At 35.4% G+C, this 25,244-nt stretch overlaps 1 protein-coding gene across 6 annotated transcripts in view; it reads right to left on the reverse strand.

Annotated features, from left to right (window-relative positions):
• The window catches only part of CDK17 (cyclin dependent kinase 17), a 120,250-nt gene extending 96,540 nt beyond the window's left edge, over nucleotides 1-23,710 (reverse strand). For 3 of the 6 annotated variants that reach the window (XR_012121529.1, XM_073213661.1, XM_073213658.1), the window contains exon 1: nucleotides 23,110-23,710. The gene's annotated coding sequence lies outside the window, so the exon portion shown is untranslated. The other 3 variants (XM_017652369.3, XM_073213660.1, XM_073213659.1) reach the window with 3 other exon arrangements.
• Between the last annotated feature and the right edge of the window lie 1,534 nt (nucleotides 23,711-25,244).

Here is a 25,244-nt window from a genome sequence, read left to right on the forward strand (position 1 = left end):
CTCTGGGCACTGTGCCTTCTAAGATTTGAGTGCAGGCCAATCTTGTTGCCACTAATTCTTAAAAGGTATTTTCAGCTCCCCAAGAAGTAAACAGGAAATATCATTTTAATTTTCCAAGCAAGCTATAACTGTTGAGTGTTCAATATTTTAGTCTAACACTCACTAGAGAATGAAGTATTTGAAATGAAACATCTATATGAAACCATTATACTGGCTCAAGAGTCTGCCTTAGAAGTATCAGCTGATTTCTTAGAGGAAGAAATTTAAAAGGAAGCCACTCTGTATTTTAAAAAGAGGAGAAAACAAGGCTAGAAAGGAACATAAGAGGGTCCCAAAACCTAAGTAACTACAAAATCTTTTTAGAGGAAACAGCTTGAAGACAAAATTTTATGACTGCTGATATCACTACATATAAGTGGTACTAACTCTGACATCACAGCATTATTCCAATTTCACTACAAAATCCATGTTGAAGTTTGAAAAAACTGCTTCAGTCCTATTACTTTCTTTCAAGTTAAGAGTTTAAGAAAAATATCTGAAATTTTTTCTGTGCTCACCCAAACATATTTCTTTTTACCTAAAAACAAGTTCATGTTCACTAAAAACAAGAATTGGTGAATCAACTAACTCATCAAGTCTACTCATCAAGTCACAAATTTAGGTGTGGGGAAAATTGAAGTTCCTATGACCAGGATCCTTATCTAAACCCAAACTTCTTGATGATGTAATTGGCCTACTGCTAGGCTACTGCTTCCATACCCTACGCAATATGCTATGATTGATTGAGTAAGCATATAAAGAGCTCTGCTCAGTGCTCCGGGCGGGGGCAGAGATGAAGGAGGATTACAGACCTGCAGACTGATGCAGACATGATTTTAGTGTTCGACCTATCACCACGAGAATAAAGCCTGGTAATAAACCCTTTTATCCCAAGAACGTTCTACTGTCATTCCTTGGTATCACAGAATCCACAGTGAACTTGTCCGGGGCTGAAACCCACTGGCAAGACATTAATGGAATCACAAAAAGGAGAAAATTACACCGAGGTACCATAAGCATTTTAACTTAAAACATTCAATTGTACTTACCAATCTTTTTGTTGTAAGACAAAGACCATTATAGAGGAGTTCCTTACATAAACTATGTGGTAACAGAGATTCTATGACCTCTAGTGAATTTCTTCACAAGTGAAGGTAAAAGTTAAGAACACTTGTGAATCAATGAATGCCAAACTCTTTTAGATTTGTATGACCTTTCCAGGCTTTTAGTTGTATTCCTTACATCTAATTCCATAAGACTTTTTTTAACAACCTACCTTTATTGAGTCTTTCCAAAGTTTTTACAGAAATGACTCTCCTAATACATTGATATATTTCACTGGTGTAGATAATATCTGATTACATTATATAATTACAATAACAAAGCTGGCATACAATAACTGGTAGGAAAAGAATGTAAGGTCAAACTAAAGAAAAGTCTACTACCTACCAGTTAGTAATGAACATGCCATGACCATCGAATCAGTAGTTTTTGCAGAAGGAATAAAGGTGACAAGTACCTTCTAACTGTGCCTTCATCAATGCTATAAACAGAGATCTCTGCAAGCATGCAACCATATGTATCATCCAAAATAATTTCCTTTCTTGATAGACTGATGAACTGTAATAAAATTTCTATGCAATTTAAATAATCTTAAATGGGAAAAGAAGTTAAACAGAAAAAAGAACCAAATTCAATAATACAGTTAAATGAAAGTTACGTTGCACAATCTTATCAGCCCATCTCTGTGAATGTAGAGATTTTCCAAAAATAAGGTTAAATTCCCTTATGAGAAACTTTATTTCATTCTTAACAACAGACACTGTGTGAAATAGGTTTGCATAGATAAGTTTTGCAGATTATTTTATATAAGAATTAAAAATAAACAGGATTTGACCTAGGCTTGAAATCAACTTCTGTGGTTATCATGCTTTAAGGCAAGGTTTATAGAGAGCTTCTAAACACTTGAGTACATGTTCATTTATATGACTACTTTCATAATAGCAGGCTGAAAATCTGATTAAAATCCACATCATTAGATGTGCAAACAATCAATAGGAAAAAACCTACGGGCACTCATCAAGGTTCTCGAGAACTCATCAGTAGTGAGAGACAATAAAATAGGTATGAATTCATTATTATTGAACTACAGAATGTATTTTATTCTAATTAACTATACTCAAATACAGGAGGAGGGAATTATCACTTAATTACTGTAAGAACATTCAATTTAATAGATTTAAAAAATTGCCTGGGGCATTAAAATGCTTCTCAAGGAGACCAAAATAGCCTCTCCTTTGTGGATCCAAACTGCTTCCAAAAATATGGATACAAGACCTTTTTTCTGACACTCAGATTTAATTTAAAAAAATTTTTTATCTGGAAATTTAAAAAGTGGTAGCCTACATATTTTAAGCATATCACTCCAATTAAGCTTTTCCTGAAGCCCTAATAGTATTTACCTTCTGTGTACATATCATTAGCATTACTGTCTGACATTCTCAGTGACACCAAAGGACAGAGAGTCGTTTCTATTCTATTTCTATTCCTTCTGTCTGTAGAAAAGATTGAATTAAATATTATTTCACTGATTGTTCAAAAGACTCTTCTCTCTCATAATCACTGCCCTAGAATGCAGTAATATGTTATGGCTTACTATAAAACCTGACTCTGGGTTTGACCCAAAATTTAATATACAAGGACAACTTGGAAGATTTGTGCAAATGAATCAGTCTCAAACATTAAATTATGAGCAAACTTTTCCTTGCAAAGTTAACCAGGCAATTAAGTTTATGTGCCCGTACATTGGTAACCATATCCTTCGAAAATACTAGAAATGTACAGAAAATAACTAGTATCTAGTGATAGCAACAGATAATCGTTATCTCAAGTGAGTTATAAGTATAAGTACTTCCCTATGCATTAGTTTCTCTAGCAAAATCCTATAAGAAGCCTATAATAAATTCAAGGGGAAAAAAGTAATTTTTAAAAATCACTAATGTGAATTCAGGTAAAATGCATTTTAACTGCTAAAAGATCTGTCCTTTTATCAATTTTTTCCTTTTGTACAAGTCAATAAAATGTGCTTTAAATAACAAGAGAATGAAAAAAAGACAAAATTCTCTTTTCACATTATATAATTTTTTGGCAATCATTTTAAAATATAAGATCTCTGTTAGACTACTAAAGTATAGTATTATCAATAAAATGATGACCCAGTAATTCTACCTCTAGGAATTTACCTGAAGAAAACAAAATCTGATTTGAAAAGATAATATACACCCCTATGTTTACTGCTGCATTATTTACAATGGCCAAGATATGGAAGCAAACAAAATGTCAGTCAACAGATGAATGGATAAAGAAGATGTGGTACATATACACAATGGAATATTATTCAGCCATATCAAAGAAAGAAACCCTGTCATTTGGGACAACATGGATGGACCTAGAGGGTATTACCCCAAATGAAATAAGGCAGGTGGAGAAGGACAAATAGCATATGATTTCAGTTATATGTGGAAACTAAAAACAAAACAAAATAAACAAAACAGCAATAGACTCATAGACACTAGAAGTGACTGATTACCATGGGGAAAGGGTTGGAGTAAGTAGAAGAAAAAAGGTGAAGGGGATAAAGAGGCACAAAATCTCAAGTCAGTATGTAAATTAGTCACAGAGATGAAAGTACAGCATGAAGAATATAGTTAATAGTTCTGTAACATCTTTCTATGTTGAAAGATAATAACTACATGAGTTGGGGTGAGAACACAATAATGTATGTAACTGCTGAATCACTAAATTGTATACATGAAACCAATATAATATTGGGTATCAACAATACTTCAATTTAAAAAATCGATGAGTATATAAAATGAAAGTTACACACCAAAAAAAAATGCTTTTCTTTTTCTTATATAATAGGGAAAGCAATTACTAGTATTATGTGCCAATCTGTTTTAGTACTTTATATGAACCCTTCATCACACAGACCCTTAAAATTATTAGAATTGTTCCCATTTTACACTTAGTCGCTGGAACTTACACATCGATGAATTAAAAACACACTCAAGATTACAGCTAGAAAGCAGTACAGCCAGTCGGAACTCAAGTAGTGTAAGACCCTACCTGATCCAAGCTCTTAACTGATACATAGTATCCCCCAGCTTAGGTTTTAGCACATAGCTTCATTCAATAAATATGGATTGACTGGGTGCTTAACGTTTTTTTTTTTTCTTTTAGGAGTTATAAAAATCAGTGGTTGAGAAGGCACAACAAATGAATCCTTTTTCCTTATTCTGCTTCTCTAAGTCTAGACAGAGTCGGGTTATTTCCCACATTATGCTCTCACAGTCTACATAAGTAATCTTTTATATAGCATCTTCCTCCTTGTTTCTAATTAGTTTAAGCAGATGATGATGAACACTTTGAGGGAAGTTTTGCTGTTGTGTTTTAAAACCCCATTTCCTGTGAAAGACCTAGCTCTAAGAAAGCTCAATAAGGGCTACACAGAAGGACAGTAAGGAGGGCAGTTGAGAAACCAAGTCATTCTCTAATGTAGCTTTTTAACAAGGGAGACCCAAATCTTACAGAGTTTAGGATATTTGTGCATTTAATCAAATAGTCCATAATGTATGCAAGAAAACTGAAACATTTCAAGATTTTTTTTGCTAAACTCCTATTAACAGTAAGATTTTATTAGCCACTGTATATAACTTTAGTTATCTTTTTTGAGTACCACAAAAGCCTTGTAAGTTGTTATTGCTCTGCCCATTCTACAAATGAGGAAACAGACTCAAAAATATTAACAGATTTGCCTGAGATCACATAGCTACAAGCCTTCCCATCTTCAACTAGTGGTGTCTAAGTGACTTTATAAAGGAGGGAAGAGAAGAGGAGAACTGAAGCCTGTAGTTCCAAGGCTATTCATAAAAGATACCTGGGAGTCGATTTATGAAATGGAATTTGATGAGTTACTACAACAGAAACAGCTCTTAAGAATATCCAACTGGGAGAGGAAGATCAAGGGTAGGATTAGGATCCAATTTCATTCTGCTCTAAAGCAGAGGTTCTCAAAGTTTGGTCTGTGGAATCTCACAGAGGGGTCCTGAGGTCAAAACTATTTTTATAATAATACCAAGAAATTGTTTGCCATTTTCACTTTTCTCTCACTAGTGTAGAGTGGAGAATTGCAGAGACTACACTGCACAGAATATTGCAGTAGACAGACTAAAATGCAAACATAGATGTGAGAATCTAGCTGTCTCCTATTAAGCAAGATGTTAAAGAGATTTGCAAATACGTGAAACAATGCTACTCTTCTCAGCATATTTTTTGAAATTTTTCATTTAAAAAATGTTTATGTTAATTTGTAATGCTTGTTCCTTTTAGGTCCATTAATGTTTAAGAATACAAAGAAGTCCTATGACCAAAACGATTGAAAAAGCTGCTGCTTTAAAGCCATTCTTAACCAATTTCCAAATCTAAAATCTGGTCTTCGAAATTAACTTATCAGGATTAAGTGGGCTATGTAAATGAAAAGTTTCTGGTTTTCACATTACAAACTCCTTAAGGATAGAAATATATTTTTCTAAATCTTGGTGTCCGTCCCTATCCCAATCACATCACTCACATCCAAAAAATTTCTGTTTTACCAAGCCGGATTATTTCTCATTGCGTATTTCTAAATTAACACTATATTTTATCCCTAAGTAACAAAAAATTGTACAGTACCACATCACCTCAAAATGAACTGAACAGGAATTTTACTGAAAAGACCTGAATTTACATCATGGTATCATGGTAACACATAAAGACCCAACTAATGTAAAAGATATCCTATAAGGCTCAGCTAACCACTCTTTTAACCACCTCCTAACTCGAACAGTAGAAATTTAAAAAAGCTTTTTAGGAGCCTCATTTTAACAAGAAGAATTAAGTAAAAATATTTAGATACTAAAGGGTCACATTCTTATAGGTATTATAAGAATGAAACTTCAATTTCCTTCAAAAGTAATTTAATTCTGTATCACGATGTTTTTCAATTACCACCAAATAAAGGATTACATATTGTCTTTCACTATGTTTTCAAAGTACAAATCTCACAAAATTTCCTACTTTCTAAATACTCATGTACATTTCACTGAGAATATTCTCATTACCACATTTGGCTCAAGGTGAATATGAATTTATTCTTCATGCTTAAAAAAAAAAAAGGAGGAAATTGTATAGGCACTTTCTAGCCTTCCAGCCTTTCTCTCCAAGACACATCTGAACTGAACAAATGAATGTGCTATTCTGTCATTCTGTAATTTATGACACAATAGTTTATCACATTTTTTAAAAACAAAAACTTTATTAAAGCTTTCATAAGACAAATTCTACTGGATAGTGGCCACCTTTCCTCAGCAACAGTGGAATACTTGGCAAAGACATGTTTAAAAGACATGTTAAAAATGCTAGCACTCTTCAACCTCTGGTGAAGATTTTCTTTGGGGAAGGGAAGGGCTGTTTAAGGGAAAAAATCACTCTTAAAAAGTGATTAGTTTCAAAGATAATGGTAAGACCCCTAGAGGCGGTCTTCCTAGGGCTGAATGATATTCCAATTGACCTCAAAATTCTAAAACTATCATCACCTTCAGAAAAAGTCTTTTTGTGATTTTGGAGGAGGAAAAAAAACAAAAAGCAAAAACTTAATCCTCTAACACATTACTTGCTAAGTGAAAAATTAGAAACTACTCATATACCAATCCTAACAGGATGGGCATAAAAGTGAGCCAATTAACAAGCATACTTACTTTACTTTATAAGGTATACAGTAGAGGCCAGAATTTAAGACTTCGATCAAAAGATTAAGAAGAAAATTTGTATCTGACTAAACTTCATATCTACAACACTGTTTTTTTCCCAAAAGTTTTCATTTTTATTTCTAGGATTTTCTATTCTAGTAATTCTATTTATTTAGGAAAATTGAAGTACTAAATTAGATTAACACAATATGAAGAAAAAGAGGGTAAAATGTACATACACTTTAATAATGACACTTTTGTTAAATGTGCAAAGAAAAGTTCCCTATGAAGACAGAGAAAAATATTCAAAACAAACAATACCCGAATTAACTAGAATTCTGACAAAGGATATTAATATGCTACCTGAGTATCTCCCATAAGTGGGATTAAATGAATTCTAGTTTATCAAAGATTGAGTATATTCATTATTGCTTACTACCTGCTCAATTAGATCTTCGAAAGCTGAGAGAAACTTAGAAACATATTCCTACATTTATTATCACCTGTGATGAAACATTAATTACATACAACTTTAGCACTGGCTGATGAAGGATTTATGGCATAAACAGTGGGCAGAAAGTCCACTTAGTGTAGTAGAAATTGCAAATAAGCCTAATACAGGTTCAAATCCTGATTCTTTCATAGAGCCATTGGGGAGAGTAAGAAGTATGACACTGACAAAGCCATCCATAGCTTCCTCTCTGGAGAAGGGAACTGGAGAAGGAAATTAACAATTACCTCAAAAGGACATGAGATCTGCCTAGCATATTGTAGGCATTAAACAAATACTTTCTCCACCATACACCCCCAAAGTATGAACACCAAATATATGTACTGTACATAAAATTGCAGGCTACATACTACTGATCTCCTTTCCTCAATCACAGTCAAAATGAGAGATTAAACAACTTTTACAGGGTAATGTGGGAGCAGTTGGTAAAGTTATTTCTAAGAAAATATTCTTAATTTCAAATAACTACCCTGTAAACAGAATTTTCCAGTAGGCAACTCTTCTGTGGTGAATGCCATGACAAACAGAATAGTACTGTGAACAGCCTGTATTTTGTACAAGCACAGAACTGTTGAGTGAAAATTCAACACTAGGGCCAATAGGTTTTTCCCTACCTAGGCATTTAAGGCCTTCATGTTTAAAGCACTAGAATTCTTAAGGTCCAAGTATTTATTTTTCTTCTTACCCTATGCTTCCTCCTTAGGCAAACTCATATAGGTGAAATAAATTCAATCCAAACAGTAACTGCCAAATTTTCATCTTTGAACCTTTTCTACCTCTTTTCTGAGCTGCAGACTCAGCTATCCAACTGCCTATTTAGGTGTCGCAGACACCTTAATTGTCAAAGGCCTCATTCTTCAAGAAAAAAAATTCAATTATCAAATCCTTCACCAAGACAATGTACTGTCTTTGCAGATGGGCCTAAGAATTAGGCTTTTTATATTTTTTCACATATATTGTGGTTTTGAATGGGCACTGAGAACTGAAGCCATCTGCAACCAGAGTTTAGTCTACATCAATGTCACTATTCAGCTGTCTTCAACAACATGACTTTACTATTCCAGGAAACTCTTGCCCAGGAAGATAAAGGTCACAAATAACTTCATTGTTCATTTCAGGAACTTCCCCCAAACCCCATATAAACCAATATCAGATTTTCAACTTTTCAGTAAAGAGCAAGTAATTGTTCACTTTAGAAGACATGAAAAATCTCATCTCAAAACCCTTGCTTTGCTATATCTATCAATCCTGAACTATTAATCATGATCCTTAGCAACTCTGATCAAGCTCCTGCATTGAAATACTTGTCTTAAAGACTCCAAATAATAAATTTCCCAACTTTGCTATTCTTTTCATCCCTCACCTGTCCCCAGCATATCCTACCAAGATGGTACTGTCCTTTACTACCACATCAATAGACTCACCAGGTTATTTTGGGAATATTTCCCAAGAACCAACATTCTACAGCACAACCAGATAGTTTCCCAAATGTCTATTAAAACTCAGTTCAGCAATATGGGTTTCATCACAAAAAGTGTGAGAAACCACCATCCTACATCAGGCAGCATTTGACATTAGTTCCAGTTTCTGGATGAACTGAAACAGCTAATTAGCCCACTAACTAAATTTCTAAATAATACCAAATAAAGCAATTACTAACATCAGACAGGCCATAAAACCAGTGAGAAGTTCTAAGAAGATGGGAGATAAATCACAGATGGGTTTAATAACATAAACAGGACTCTCAGGAAAAACAGGAAAGGGGAAAAGAATTGAATCAATATGTGAATAATTCACAACACTAATAATCAGTATATACTAGAATTTAAGACTGGGAAAAAAAACTTTTAAGTTTTCATTACTGTAAAATTATTTTTAAACCATAAATTGGAATTAAAACACACTGAAATGATTAGTATGTTTTACAGAGAGTTGAGACTTATCTATCTAGAGTAAATGTAAGCATTTCTTTTTGTATAAATCATTTACAGCACATAGGCCACAAGCATGCTTACACAGGAATAATTTGAAAGAAAGATTAAATGTCTAAAATGTCTCAGTGCTTGGGAGGAACCAAAGGATTCAAAGTTTAAGATCTGAATGTAAAAAAAGGAAACCACAAATACAAGAAGAAATATGGATGAATTCCTTATAACCTTGGAGTGATGAAGACTTCTAACTATATTTCCAAAAATCCAGAAACAGAAAAAATATTACCACCAAGAAGAAGGAAAAAAATTGCAAAAAAATCACAAAGAATCTAAAATATATTTTTAGATATATATATATTTGCAACCCGTATCACAAATAAAGGACTAACCTACCTATAGAGAACTACTGAACCAATAAAAAGACCAAACTAAATAGAAAAATAAACAAAAAACAAAATAGTTCATGGAAGGGGGAAAAAATGACCATTAAAAACATGAAAAAGTAAAGTCATTCAAAATGGGAGAAACAACAGTCTATTAACATCAGTTTCCATATATCAAAATGGTAAAACTCCAAAAGTCTGACAGCACATTCAGCTAGTAAAGCTATGGGCAAGCAAGCCTCTCATACATTTAGGTAGTAGTACAAAATGGCAATTAGGCTATATCTAACAGAATTACAGAAGCATCTGTTTTTTAAGTTCTTGTTTTATAATAGTTTTAGATTTCCAGAAAAATTACAAAGACAGTATACAGAGTTCCCCTACACAGCACACATTTATGGTATTAAGAGCTTATATTGGTATGGTATATTTATCACAATTAATGAACCAAAATTGATATATTATAATTAACTAAAGTCCATTCTTAGATTTCATTAGTTTTTGCTTTATGTCCTTTTTCTGTTCTAGGATCCCATGCAGTACAACACATTTTTGTATAATTGTTCTGTCTTCTTAGGCAGTGACAGTTTTGAGGAGTACTGCTAAGGTATTTTGTAGAATATCCCTCAACTGGGATTTGTCTGATGTTCATGATTAGACTGGGGGTATGTTTTTTGGGGGGGAGTACGGTTTTTTAAGAAGACCACACAGGTGAAGTACCATTCCCATCACTTCATATTACCAACATGTTTTATGACTATTATGTTAATTCTCTTTAGTCTGTTTGGGCTGCTATAACAAAATACCTCAGACTGAGTAGCTTCTTAAAAAACAGAAATTTATTTCTCAGTTCTGTTGGCTGGGAAGTTCAAGTTCAAGGCCCCTGAAGTTTTGGTGTCTGGTGAGAGCCTGCTTCCTACTTCATAGACTGATGTCTTCTGAGTCTTCACATGGCAGAAGGAACAAGGAAGCTCTCTGGGGTCTCATATAAGGGCATTAATTCCATTCATAAGGGCTCCACCCTTATGATGTAAGAACTTCCCAAAGGCCCTACTTCCAAATATCATCACATTGGAGATGTAGGTTTCAACATATGAATTGGGGCATGAGGGGATTACATCTGGTCTATAGTTTTAATAGTATATATTTATATTAGTATTATAGTATATTTATAGTATTTGTTTACAATACATGTAAAGATACATACAATATACAGTATAATATTTATAGTATTAAGCCTTGGTTATATGGCTGAGGTAGTATCTGTCAGGCTTCCCCCATGTCAAGTTTCTTTTTTCCTCATTTGTCCAATCCTTGAGAAGAGAGTAATGCTACACTTCCTTGAAGGCTGAGTATCTACATAAATTACTTGAAATTCTTCTGCACAGGAGATTTGTCTATTCTAAGCCATTTATTTGTTTTAACAGTGTGGATTCATAGGTATTATTTTGTATTTTAACTATAGTCCAATACTATTTTATTTTGTTGCTGTAACTATTCTACTATTGGCCACTGGGCACTCTTTCTGTTGGGTCCTGTGTCCTTCGTACATAGCTCATTCATTGTTTTTGTTTGAGGACTTCCTTACTTTCCATTACAAGATGCTCCAGGTTCATTTTGCATTATTTATCTCCTGTGCCAGCCAGGAATCAGCCATTTCTCCAAGGAGCCCTGGTTTTCTCATGAGAGAATTGTATGAGAAACCAAGATCTGTTACTAGCTGTGCTCACTGCTACTGTACTGTCATTTTTTGACAAGCAAATATATATGTGTATAGAGGCATTTATCATTTGACCTAGAGATCCTACTCTTAGAATCTAAATCACACATTTGCTTATGCATGTACAAAATGTTTTATGTGTGTTACTCATTTGGCATTGTAATAGCAAAAGACAGGAACAACTCAAGGATCCACACGGGACTGAGATACTATCATATATCCACACAAGTACTATTCAACTACTAAAAAAAAAAAAAGAAGAGCTTTATCTAGATATACAAAAATCTCCAAAATAAAATACACATTTGTTTATATTTACAAACAGGAAAACTGGAAAGATAAACAGGACACTAAAAGAAGGTGTGGGAGGAAGAACAAGAAGCAGACTTCTGTGTGTGTGTCTCTACAAATTTTTGAGTTCTTAAACATATTACCTATTCAAAAAAATTAAGTTTAATTTTTAAAACGACTCTAAATGCCTAAGAAAGTGGAAGGATTGGAAGAGTAAAATTAAGAAAGGGGCAAAAAAAGACAATCAGTTTTTAAGAATAAATACCATGAGACAAGATAGCTCCAGCTTAGGAAACAATTATGTACCAAAAATTCTTTGTAAGCTTTATAAAACGGAAGTACATCAAAGTCAAGCTAAGTCTGCTTGAAATGACGTATAGCTAGTGAACAAGGCTATTTTCAGAACTTGTATAAAACTTAACTGAATTACTATTAAGTGGATAGTTGTATGATCAACTACATTAGCAGAGGTAAAGACTAAAGAACTACAAAATAATTTGTATAAGTACAATTAATAATTATATTCTTGATTGGATATGCTGATATTTATAGTTAAATAGAAGGATCTGTTATTTCAATATGCTATAATTTATTTTTTTATCTCTTATTTCCCCAATGAAATGGTGAAACCAATTTCTAACATATGAAAACATTTCCTCATTGGAAGATAAAAATGACAGACGGCTTGTAAATTAAATATGCATTTCCAAATGCTCCTAAGAAAGAGCTAAATAATTTCATGTCTCTGAGGTGAACCAAACCAGACAAAAAAGACACAAGTAGTTCTTTTTAACATTCCCTAAATAGGGAAGCAATACTTTGGGGCCACTTCTGAAACATCAACATATCACAAAAGGTTTTCCATTCAACATTCAGAAGTAGCTCATTTGTAGGTAGTCACAAAACCTTCCCAATAATTTCACTGTAGAAAAGATGATATTCTACTTAAGCAATATTCAGTAACTCAATTCTATAGATGAATAAAATCCAAACTCCTTACCGGTGTGCCTCCCTATTTGATCTCATCTCCTACCACTATTTCCACAAGCAACCTCTATTTCTCTATTTCTACTACATGGAAATACTTAGTAGATTGATGGAGAATAACAATTATTTTAGAAAAATGCAAAATCTTTTTTCATACCTCCTTGTTTCATACTGCTCTTTTATCCTCAAGTATTACCCTTTTCTTATCTCTACTTGTAAATCAAACTATCTTTCACATCATCTCCTCTGAGAATGCCACCTAATACCTTTAGTTAAAAGTCATTCCCTCCTTCTCTTCAGGACAACCATTAAGTCCACCTTTGATAACAGCATGAATAAACAGATAACATCTATCATACGCTATCTCATTTTTAGTGAGATGTTCTTGACATTGTACAACCTGGACAATGAATAAATAGAAGCCTATCTTGATTCCTGATACAACTCTAGTTATGCTGTTATACCTAGGATTCAAGTTTTATAGTAGAGAAACCAATTTTGAAGGAAAAATGGAGACACCTATTTCCACTTCTTTTTGCCTACATTTATGAGAATAAAAATATATAATATTAAAATTACTGGGAGAAAAAAATTGAGTGTATTGTCAAAGCAGTATTAAGATATATTATAAAGCAGTGACAATTAAAGTAAGCTGGAGCTAAGAATAAATGGATCACCAACAAATTATCTCAGATTTTTAAAAAACACATTAAATAACAGCACTATGATATAAAAAAAAAAGAATATATCACAAATAACAACAAAAAAAAAGAAGCTGTCAGGATTTAGGGAAAAGAAATAGTCTCCTTCTTAGTAATTTGATGGGGGTGGGGTCAGACAACATCCCAGCAATCAAAAAATTCAAATACAACCAATGACATCTTTCCACAAATTACCAAAAGCAAATATTTTACATATTAGTATCACTAAAAATAGATGTGGCACTGCTATGACAGGCATTACCAGAAAAGGTTCAGAGTTTGATCTGGGAATTCCACTTCTGTATATCCAGTTATCCTAAGGAGGATGGTATAATTACATGTGATAGTTTGTCCTGGCTCAATTTAAAATAGTGAAAAGTGAAAAGTAATAATTTAATAATTATCAACCGCTAGGAAATGGTTAAACTTCTTTTGAGGGATTGCTGTAACCACTGAAAATGAAAGCCGTAAGAATTACTTCATATTATAAAAAAAACAAACTTCTGTTAATTATAAAAAGGATCTTAAACAATATCAAACTCTGTATATGAAAAATAACAAAGGGAGTATCTGAAGATGATTACCATTGCTAAGGAATATAGATTATGGTCTATTTTTCTACACTGTTATATTTTCTTATATTTAAGAAATAATTTTCAAAAATACAGTAATTGAGACCACACAGAAAGCAGTAAGGTACTAGTAAGAAACAAGTAATTAAACAAGGCCATTAGACTGAGGTGACTATAATGCCTTGGGAGCCTATATAGCAAACCAAAGCCTAAGTTACAGTCAATGCAACTGAATTTGAGAAAATGAAACTTAAGGATAACCAATCACAACCAACCAACTAGGCTTTCCCAAATAAAGCAACTACTTAAGCTATAGCAAATAAAATAATTTACTTGCTTTGCTTCCATGTCTTCTCTATAAAAACCTGCCCTCATCTCCTGTTGTGGAGTACTTTGGCATGGATCTACCTGACTCAAATCAATGCATACTCAAATAAATTTTGAAAAAAAAAATTTTTAATGTGCCTCAGTTTACCTTTTAACAAAACAAGACAAAAATATTCACTAAAGGGGAAAAAAATAAATAACTGGAACAGAAAACTTTCATACATAAACTTAAGAAAAAAACCCCAAACATGTTAAAACCAGGAAATACAAAATAGAAAAAAAAGGAAGAAAAAAATAAGATGGAATGATGGAAAGTTTTAATCACTTGCCTTTACTTTATATTTAATTTATATCAGTGGTTCCTCCCGTCAACACACTGCTAAACCCTAAAACAGTGTTTCTAAACCCAAAAATTGCCTGGAACATCTTAAAAAACCAAACTTGGAAATTCTAATTCAGTTAGTTGTTCTTGGACAGAGTCTGAAATTTTACATGCACACGCACAAGTGCCTACACACACACACATCACACACACAAACAAATCTAGTTTATGTTTTGTTTTGTTTTTCAATCCATTAGTATGCTTCCTGAAGTTCAGGTTAAGGCCACCACCATTGACTTAGAAGAACACAAAATACACAAAACAATAAGCAAAAATATAAGATAATAAATAGCAAGCATCCAACCAGATTTTATGACAAAGGACAATATGCAAAACCAGTTTTTTCTTTTGATGGGTAAGTTATAAGACCTGTTGTTTATTCTGACTTCAGAAAACCTGAGTCTTTCACTAACAAGAAAAGCAAGTACTGTCTAGACTGTTAAGATGTCAAATAAGTGGTACTGCATAAGCAAGAAGGGGAACAGATAAGGCAAATGGTTAAAAGAAAAAATTTTTGGTCCTAATTAAAGTTTATCAAGGTGCTTATCAAGAAGATTATGACTTTATTCCTAATGATCATTAGATAGGAAACAACAGTGAATATCCTACATTATTTAGTCCATTAGTCTATACGATCCCTCTGACCCCATATACTTAAAGAATGTGACATACACCCATTATTAACACTAACTTACTAACATACTGATTCTCAAATTGGGTGGGATAGGAAGTTACATTAAAAAAATCCAGGGGGGGTATGAATAGTTAAAAAAGCCAGAATGGTGATTTTATTCAATTGTCCTTGTGAATCACTTTTAGGCATTCATCAACCTGAAGGAATAGATCAGCTAACCAATTCTAGTATCATTACCAATAGTTCTTCCCATTATATTAGAGTAACAAAAAATTAACTAAGAACTCTTTAGGTGCAAAGTACTTTGCAAAGAGCTTTACACGTATCATTTTCCTACAACCCCAGGTTTTGGCATTACCTAATTTTATAGAAGGAACTGTCCTTAAGAGGTTAACTAACTAGCTCAAGATTCACATGGTTATTAGTTACTACTGAAGTAGTCCCTATGGGGAAAAAAATGAAAACATACAACCAATTCTAAACTTCATGTAAGACAAATGAGAGTTGCAGATTTTTTCTAAAAAATCATACCTAAAATTAAAATCTGTCAACCATTTTACAGTTTCTTGCAAAGAAAACGGATCAGACAATAGAAATATAATTAGTAATATTTGGAGAAAAAGAAGGGGCTAAAATTCACACTCACAAGTTTATAGGCAAAAATTATTGCAAAATACAATGCTGACTCTACTGTTAAGATATAAGTAAATAAATCATGATCTTAAAAATTTAACTGATATAAAAATGTTTGTTTTAAAACCAAGTTGAGAAATATGAAAAAGCACCAAATACTACAAATTGTGAAAATTCAGTTTTAAATGTTACATCTTGAGTGAGACAAGCCATATGTAGTTCTTATGATACACCTACTATAACAAAAGGTATAATTTAAAACTCAGTTTAAAAACCTCAGTGTCTTTAATTTAAAAAGTTGACTTAAAAATTAAGTTTTAAATCTCAAAGAAATTTCAAAGTAAATCAAAGTTCCTGGTCAAATGTATACATAAACTATCAGGGTAACAAGAATGACATTAAAAGTACTGTTCTATCAGTTTGAGTATAATTCTGTACTTTAGTAAATGCATTTAAGTCTGGTACTACACAGCTAAAGAGCTGGTTTTCATTAAGGATGAAATTGTATCAATTAAATCAAATTTATTCTTGATATTAACCAATGTTTTCAGACCTTTAGAAAGAGGTATTTTATTTGTATATAGGTATTATCATTATATATTTCCAATATGTCTGAGATAACAGTTTGTACAGCTCACAAAAGGCCCAATAAGAGCAAGTTATTTCCCCTCCAAGTCAGCTTACAACTGCTTTCAGTTTACTCTCACACGAAACCACATACGTGTAGCTTAAATACTCATAACATTTTATTGCTTTTTATTTTCACTATATCAAAATCAATTCTTGATTCTTTCTAGGCCATGACTAACCTGACTCTAATTTACTAGCAGTGTTGTTTCTCCAAATTCCATCACTTTATTCATTCAATTAAACAATATTTGAAAGGAATACTTAAATTTTAAAAAGCACAATCTCTTTGGAGCATAAAACCAGCCAAAAAGGAGAGATATCTGCAAATAATTCATTATAATACAACACGTTGAATACTCCAGTAGACATAAAGGCTATAACAAATCACCGTATTTGCTAGAATGAATCAGAGGACATGGCATTTGTCCTCAAAGATGAGAATGTTTCTCCAAGTGTCACAGCACTGTAATATCCACGCACCAGTTTCCTTATCTTTGTAGACTGGCACTGAGCACAGTTCTAGTACAGAGTAGGCAGCAGGCACTTAAGACATGGATACATGATAAGAAGGATAGAGGGATAAAAAGACATAAATATAAAGAAAGAATGAATAACTATTATATTAAGATGGGGCAAAATTGGAAGTAGTAATTCAAATTAGGCATTCTAAAACCCCGACATATGAAATGACAACAGGAAAAGATAAATCTAAGACACTTTGGAAATAAAATTAACAGGCTTTTAACTGCTTGGACTAAGGGGAAGCATAACAGAAAAGCTTAAGAAGCTGCCAAAGGTTTTGGCTTAAGTGACTCGGGTGACAGTGGTGCATTCACTGGGACTAGGAATGGAGGTAGGGGATAATAGAAGAGTGGCTCTGGTGAGGGAGCACTAAGAGGCTATATGGGAGAGTTAACTGAAAGAAACTCAGAAATAGAGGTCTGGATTAGAAATAAAGATATGGAGATCATCAGAAAGCAAATAGGTTAAGAGCAAAGCACTAAATATGGATGAGAGTGCCCAGGAACATGTTAAACATGAGAATAGGGCTGAAGACAGCATTCCAGACAACCAATGTTGTTATTATTTCACATTACAATACTGCCACATAAATTATACTTTTATAACATATGCAATGACTAACACAATGCTGAGAACATAACAAGTGCTGTAAAAGTACTGATTACACCCTTGAATTAATTGAAAATTTAAATTTATTAAGTACAATAAAGTCATAAACAAAAGATCATTTCTTAAAAGTAAGGGACTCATGGGCTAAAGTCTGAATTAAGGAATACAAAACTTATTTCAAAAATCAATGAAAAGCTTCCTTCCCACCAGAAATAGCAGTATAAATCAGTAATTAAAATATTAAACTCTGGAATTATGTTTACTTCAAAAAAAGTCAATATTTACCAACGTGTTTGTATTATTTAACATTAGTGCACACTAATAACAAATATTAGTCATCAAGTGTTAAGTACAGCAGGATTAAACATGATTTGGTGAGACCACAGTTAGTAACTAACCTAGAATATAGTGAAGGAAAAATGATTCTTGGGTCCTTTTCCCGTTGTTTACAAATATGCATACAAATTTAGAGTATTCTTACAAGTATTAACAACAGTAAGTGCATAAAAGGAAACAAGAATGTGTTCTTAAAAGGTCAACAAAACCTTTTTTAACTTTTATGGCAACGAAAGGCAGCAAATTTTTCATTGTTTTTCACTTTAATGCACTACCTTCAGGTCAAGTCAATAACATTTTCTATTCTTTAAATCTGAACAAGAGATAAGATATACATCATCAGCACTAATTTGCAATTTTTATATCATAAGTATCAGTTTTCAATATAAAAGGTTACCAGAAATATACAATTTGGTCTGATCTTCCCATTTTTCAGTGGCATATAGCCACATATCAGTAAAAACACAAGATCCAAATTTACACTTAATTAAAATAAGCAACACCAAAACCAAAAAACAAGAGATAATTATATGTATGTGTATATTTAGAGATACAAGATTTATTTACCTTAAGTCAAAATTTTTACCTAATACTGAAGCAACCTATACAGAATGCCATCTGGATTTCTTCCCATTTACAGCATATGCTCAAATAATGAGAACTAATTTTAACACATGTAAAATCAAAATAAGTAAACACACTTGGAAGTAATATATCACAGGCAAAGTATAATATTTTTCTTTTCACCACCCATATTTGTTTTACATTATCCCCCAAGAATTGATAAATTATATGATTAAAAATAAATCCTCAAATATTTTAAGTATCTTTTTAGCACCTTTAATTCATTTTGATCTATAAATACATCCTCCCTTATATATTTTGTATACTTCAATTTTTTTGTATTGAAACTTAAACCTAATTTTAATAAGCTTTTTACTTATCACTGTTTAGATCTCTCTACAGCAGACACTTAATGACTTAAGTATCACATCCCCATGGAGGCAATGTTAACAGAGCAGTTGGAGCACCTAAACTGGAATCTCAGATTCACTTGGAGACAATTATTTAACCTAAAGCCTCTGGTTTCCTCATTTGAAAGACAGGCACAATATCTGTATGGTGGGCTTATTGTGAGGATTTAACAAAAATACACTTGGCATAAAAGTTAATTAATGAAGGCTAATTTTTTTCACAGAGCTTATATAGGAAAATATTTTTAAAAAGACTGTGGAGAGCCAGATCATTTTCACTCATCCCAATATGTCATGGATCTGTAAATCTACCTCCTCAAATGTAGTACTCGGTAAAATGTTACTAAAGAACTTAATGATATTATTTACAGTAGGCACCTCACCACTTAGGTTTACTGGTAGATGTCCACTGACTTCTCAAGTTGGCCAACAGAGAGGAAAACAAATTAGTGAACTACACTCAAATGTATGCAATACATTTTTCCAGCCCTTGGGAATTCTTCCTTCCAGGTCAATATTTTGCAAATATCAAAGTAATGACCAAGTATAAATCCAGAGAGCAAAATAATGACAAAGAATCCACTAACGCAGTTAGAATTTTTGGCTTACTATTGTGAATATCTCATGGAAATTAAAAAAAAAAAAGCCATAGTAATAGGTCCTCACCCACCAGTTCAAAGAAACCGTCAACATTGTAGGTTGAATACCACTACACCTATACCAAGTTTTCAACTGCAGGCAGTTTTTTACCTCACAAATTTATATAAAGCACATTTTTAAATGCCATAAACCTATTGTTTATATTTACATTTAAAATGCAGAATGCCATAATCAGTTTGTAAAATGCAATGCAAATAATTTTCCCACTTAAAAATTTAAGCAAAAATTACAAAGAAATTAAAACTATTTTCCCTTCATATGTATGAAAGGAGGCAATTTGAAATAGATAAAATATTTTATAGGCTGGATTTAACCTATGCCTTTTTTCTACAATACAGCAATATATACATTAAATAATTATCCACCGTTGAAGTATAAAAGCTATTAAATGAATGCCATGACACGATGTTGTAATTTTTTATACAGATTGGAGAAAGGTAATAAAGATTCAAAATGTGGCCCCTTATAAATAGTCAGCACTATTAGATAATAACAAGTATTAAATATACCAGAGCAAAAATTTTGTATTCACAGATATTTTCAATAGTAAGAGACATTCATCTTCTTCACTTTTGAATAACTGCCATTATAGCTTCCATTGTTCACAATAAAATACTTGGATTTTTTTAGTTAGTACTATTTCAGCGATAAAGGCAAAGAAGGAAAATACTGCTGAAAATGAGGGAAAAAACAAAAGCCTAGACAAAGTAAAGAAAATTATTTCATATGCCGTCTCTTTCCATTATAATCATACAACTGAATCAATATCTGAAAATTATATACTAATAAAACAAATATATACATTATAATTTGCTTAGTCAACACAGCTTTTCTATGCTACAGAGCAAATAAAGCTTTTCTATTTTCATAAAACCAATGACTGAATGAGATTACTGGTGTGCAAAGCTACCATACATTGGATCCCTGCCATACATGGAACATTTTTTCCAATTGCATCTTTCCTTACTATGTATCTCTCTCTCTCTCTTCCTTTAGGTAACCAGAGTACATATGGCAGGCTGCAGTATTTCAATACCTAACACAAATGACTTCACTGGGTCAGAATCCAAGGATGAGAATAAATTACACATTTAATAGAAGCTTCTTTTAGTAATAGGTAAATTAGGGTATTAACAAGACTAATACTTCAAACAGTTTTTTCTGATTGTGAAAATTCGAAAAATACAGAAATGTATTATTTATCCATAAATGCCACCACCCAGAAATCTTTAACTTTTTGACACAGATTTCCTTCCAACGAGAATGAACTTCAATTATCTAATTTGACATTAATTAATATGTAGAAAAAATCAATGTATCCTCAATATGGCCTTTCAATAAATGTTATATAAAGCATCTATCATTAATGATATGACCTATTATAATTCACAAAGATATCTAACATATGTGTTAAGTGGTGAGTGTGCAGTAGGGAGTCCCACAATTCAGAAACTGGTTCCTAAAGTGAAATCCCTTTCACAATTTTTATAGTCAACATTTTAATGGCAGCAAGCAGCAAGATACAACTGCTCTTACGACATCAACAGTAACGTCCCAACATCAAGCAGACTTTACTTTTATTTTCTTTCCATTCATATTTCAATGTTTTCATTTTTTCTCTAAGAAAAAAATCAATAAATTATATTTGCATGTATCTATATTATATATAGCAATTTTAAAATGGCTTAAATTCAAAGATTCAGCATTTTCTTTGAAGCACAGTATTCAAATTACTAGTGTTTTTGGCCGGTAAGACAGTTAACCAGGTAAAAGGATAAGGATAACACTTTTACATTTCAATATTCTCTCTCAAAAAAATACTCCTTAAATACACCCACATTTTTCTTTTCCTCTAACCTGTAGCAAGTAATTAGATGTTAGAATTACAAAGACTGAAATGACTTACTTAACAAAGCAACATCCAAACATTTAATAAGTAGGCCAACTACTCAGTCTCATAAAAGAACAAAACAAAACAATATTACCGCTAGGAGTTTTTTTCTTAAAATCTGGTTGAACCTTATTTCTAGCTTAAAGGGAGGCTTTCGTTTACTCAAAGCATCAAAGGTCTTAAAAATCTCATTCATTTTCTTCAGCTCAACGGTTAACAAAGTCTAAAATACAATTAACTCAGATTTGTTACTTAGACTTCTTACAAGAGCGCCTTTTAAAAGAAATCCTTCAACAAAGACTCAAGAAAGAATCAGCAAAGTTTGAGGACAGAATTGTCTGTCTTTAAGTCAAGCATTTCTTAAGTGACAGGTCTGGCTGCCAGGAATACACCTTGCTGACCCTATGACCCTAGGAACAGCCAGGACTCAAAACAAAATTTGCCACTTTTGTAGCTAGAAAATTAATTTGGCTACGTAAGGAGGCGATAAAAACCATGACCAACGACGTTATCTTCTTCGCTGTACATAACTAATATAAAGGAAGAACGCCGCGGATTTCAGCTAAATGCTTTTGCCATTTTTGAAGAAAAGCTAATTGTTAATGGCCATGTGACATTATAAGATCCCAGAAAGGAAAGGGTGGGAAGAGAGTAGTTCAGGGCAGTTCAGGGTCAGAACATGCTCAGACATCCTGTCATTAGCAAACGTTCCCCAAGCTGAAGGCAAAATACTGCTTACCCGAAAAGGTGTGGGTGATAAGCAGGGGGAGGATGAGGGGAAAACCGGCGGAAAGTCAGTGTGGCAGTGAGAGGGTGCTGGGAGGCGGAGTGCCTGGAGCTATCCAGCTGAGTTAGGGAGCCAAAGCATCGGGCACAAAAACGCTGAGAAAAGCAACTGCGACGGAGACGACCATAAATACTTGGCAGCTCCTCACTTCCCCCTTCCCGTCGGTTCTTTGGGGTTTCCCACATTCCCTCCACCTCTGCTCCTGACCAACACTCCGGGGTGTGACCCGCCCGCGGGAGGCTGCGGTGATCTTTGTCTCGACCGTTTCCCCGCGCGAGGGCTCCTCCTCCTCCGCACCCGCCACCCGCGCACCCCGGCGTCTCCAAGGAGCGGCAAGCGCCGCGGCCGCGGCCGCCGCCTCGCCCACCTCCCGCGGCTCCGCGCCCCTTCCCCTCTGCGCTGCGCCGCCCGCGCCTACAGCTCCACCCCCGCCGAGTGGACCTTTGTGTCTCGGGGGACTTTCTGCCTCGTCCCTCCTCGGCCTCGCGGGGAGACCGGCCTCCCCCGGAGACCAGAACGGCAGCTAGCACCCGGGCGGCGGCTGGAGGTGCGTCCCGCGAAGGGGCCCGTCCGACACCCACACCCCACCACGCCCCGCCCCACCCCCGGAAATGCCTCTGCGCCCCGGGGTCCGCGCGGTACCCCAGGGGCGCCGGCACTGCGCCTCCCTCTCTCAACTTCCCGGCCGGGCCTGCGCCTCCCGCGCCGCACCGGCGGCCCGCCCGGGCCCTCGGCCGCGCTCAGCCCGGGGTCCGCCGGGCGGCAGGGAAAGCCCCGCGCAGTCGCCGGCCTCCAACTCACCAGCAAGTGCGGGGACTTAGTCCCGTGGCGAGGCGAGGAGCCGAGGGAAAGCGGCTCCGCCGACGCCCGCGGCGACCGGATGCAGGTCCGGGTCCCAGCGACGAGCAGAACCGAGGCGCCTCTGAGGCGCAGGCCTCTGCCGCCGCGGCCGCCTTCCGGCTCTCGCCGAGGTTCCGCGGCCTCCGGCAGAGGCAGCGGGTCCCTCACGCGTTGCCAAGCTCCCCGGACAACATGGCTCCCGGGCCGCCGAACCGCGCGGGCGGCCCACTGATTCCGCAGAGGAGCAGGGCAGGGAGCGAGGTGGGCAGGGAGGCGCTGACGTCCGGCTGAGACTGCCGGCCGGACGCGGGCTCCTTCTTCCCCGGGGCTGGACCGTGAGGAGCTAGTACACCGCGGGCGGCCGCTTTCGCTCGTTGCGTGTGGGTCGCTTTCTCACTCGGTGGCCGCGGATTGACGCCTCCGCCTGTTCCCCGGAGGAGAGCGAGCGAGAGAGAAAAAAAGACTTTTATTGAAACGATCCAACCAGCGGCGGCGGAGAAAAGCGACCCGCCGCGAGAGCTTCCCCCACCCCCGCCTGAGCGGCTCGCCGTGGGCAGTGCGACCCCTGCCGGCAGTGGTGGCGGCGGCGGCGGCGGCGGCGGCGGGCGGGCGGGCGGGCACGGGGGCGGAGCCTAGGGGGCGGGGCGGGGTATTCCCCGGGAAACCCCCGCCCCGAGGTGGGGGCCTCGATCTCCCCAGTGGGGCTTCTGGCAGTAACCGGAGGGATCAAGCGGACCCCGCAGAAGTAAGGTTGGGCAGAGCATGCCCACAGGGCCTGGGGGAGAAACTATCTGAATTATTCAGCCTCTTCATCTTCCAACCACGCCACAACAAAACAAACACTCCTGAAAAACTATCCAAATAACTATGTAATTAGCACATCAAAGCCACAGTTTCTGCTGGTTTTCTAGAGCGTTAGAGTACCCACACTTGAGCCTATTGAACTTCAGCAATTCTTTATTATGTGTATGGGGGTAGGTGGGTGGGTGGATAGCAGTACAGCAGTCGTTCACACACTCCGCATTTATTCATTTAAACTACAAATTTATTTATATTGTATTCTTGGCAATTACTAGGTCCTCAAAGGCCTGGGAGCCCAGATGCGATGAAAGATATTCAATAAACCATCATAATAAAAATGTGAGCTTTACTGGGAAGAGAAATTGAAGGTGCTTGTGAGAACAGAGAGGAACTGCTTAACTGTTGAAGTTGGTTCGGTTTTACTTTCTTGGAGGAGGGGGGCCCGCCAAGACATTGGCCCAGTTTCTGTAAATGTGTTTATTTTTTCCCAGAGGCTAAAAGCTAGTTCAGGAATGAACAGCGGAGTGAAAGTGAAGACAAACTGAAGTAATACTGACCTACTTTTTTCCACTAATAAGGATAAAAACATAAAGCAAAAAAAAAAAAAAAACCCTAGAGGAAGGTAATGAGAGGATTGAAAAGAAGAGAATGGGGACCGGATGTTGACAACCTAAACAAGAAAGAAAAACCACATAAAAGGACCAGTGAAGTGAGATAAAAATATTTTTCCATTTTAATACACGGAAATAGGCTTTATGAATTTTTAATGCAATTTCAAATCACATTACGTCCTAAGGACTCTGACAATTATCTTCTTGGATCCCTGGGTGAATCTTTTCCCCATAAAAATAGTGCCTGCTGACTTCTTTCTCTTATTTTGCTGGGCAAAATTGAATGGCTCTACTGTAATATCCAGTAACCATACATTTCAACTGCGGATTGATGCCTCTGCCTTCTCCCATGCCTCTACAATTACCAGGATACATAAATTAGCAACACTTATGCTTTTTAACACTTGCTTATCATGCAAGATTTCAAATACATAACATAAGCTTTCCTTTAGAACAAATGTTTTAAAAAAACACCGTTAATACTTGAGATTTGTCCAAGTCAAAGAACTGTGTAATAAGCAAGAAGTAGCATTGTTTTTAAAGATCTTTTAAAGTTAGATAGAAAATTTGCTATTTATATAAGGCATACTTATATGCCAAGCATTTTGCATATGCTTGCCTTATTTAAAAAATAATTGTATTTTCCTGGTCCATTAGTAAATATAAAAAATTCTAATAAAAGTG

The sequence above is a fragment of the Manis javanica genome, chromosome 10 (genome assembly GCF_040802235.1).
Source record: "Manis javanica isolate MJ-LG chromosome 10, MJ_LKY, whole genome shotgun sequence".
NCBI classification, from domain to species: Eukaryota; Metazoa; Chordata; class Mammalia; order Pholidota; family Manidae; genus Manis; species Manis javanica.